Genomic DNA, 1,045 nt, shown 5'->3' on the forward strand with positions numbered 1-1,045 from the left:
CAAATTAAAACAACAGTGAGGTACCACCTAACACCCTCGAAGATAGCCCAATTCAAAATCAGAGAGCAACAAGTGTTGGAGGGGCTGTGGAGAGACAGGAACTCTCATCCACTGCTGGTGGACCTGTAAGTATGTACAACATGGAAATTGATATGGTGATATTTAAACCGGTGAAAATCGAGTTACCATATGAACCAGCAATCCCCCTATTGGGCATAAACCAAGAAGAGGCAAGAAACAAACCACGGCCAGACACCTGTGCTCCAATGTTCATTGCGGCATGGTTCACAATCGCAAGGAGTTGGAAACAACCCAAATTTCCATCAATTGACAATTGGATTAAAAAACTGTGGTATATACATACAATAGAGTACTATGCATCGCTAAAAAGCAGTGATGAACGTATGAAGCACATCGCTGCATGGGAAGAACTGGAGGAAATCATGCTAAGCGAAGTAAATCAAGCACAAAAGGACAAGTACAGCATGAGTCAGCTAAATGCATTTGCCAGATTTTCCCAATTCAATTTATTTCTTGAATGGTAGGTCCTTCCATGGTTGTTGATTGAGAATCCAAGTAAAGTGAAACCCTTGAAAATCTCAGTCTTTTCTGCTTATCATGATGTTGCTTATTAATACAGTTTTTATTCTCTTTATATTGAAGTGCAATCCATATCGAAGTTCATAGTTGTTGACCTTCATCAATATGTGCTTTAAGTCTTCTACATGCTTCATCCTTTTATATAAACATTTCAATTTGAAATCTGTTAATTCCAGGAGCCTTGGGGGGTGTTTTAGGAAAATTTTTTCACTACAGTATGGGTTTTTTCCTTCAATATCATGAGCTCTTGACCAAATGCTACCTTTTGAAATAATTGTTCCAACCCATAACAACCCTATGGACACCAGAATGAAGCTCCACCAGGCCCTGGGTTGGTCTCACACATGTTATATTTGAGTCCACTGTGGCAGCTACATGGTCAAGCATCTTGTGGAAGGTCTTCTGCTTTTTACCAAGGATGAGGGTTTTCTTCAGGGACTGGGTT

This window comes from Echinops telfairi, unplaced genomic scaffold, assembly GCF_000313985.2.
Source record: "Echinops telfairi isolate 266 unplaced genomic scaffold, ASM31398v2 ScPeMD7_2;HRSCAF=8, whole genome shotgun sequence".
NCBI lineage: Eukaryota > Metazoa > Chordata > Mammalia > Afrosoricida > Tenrecidae > Echinops > Echinops telfairi.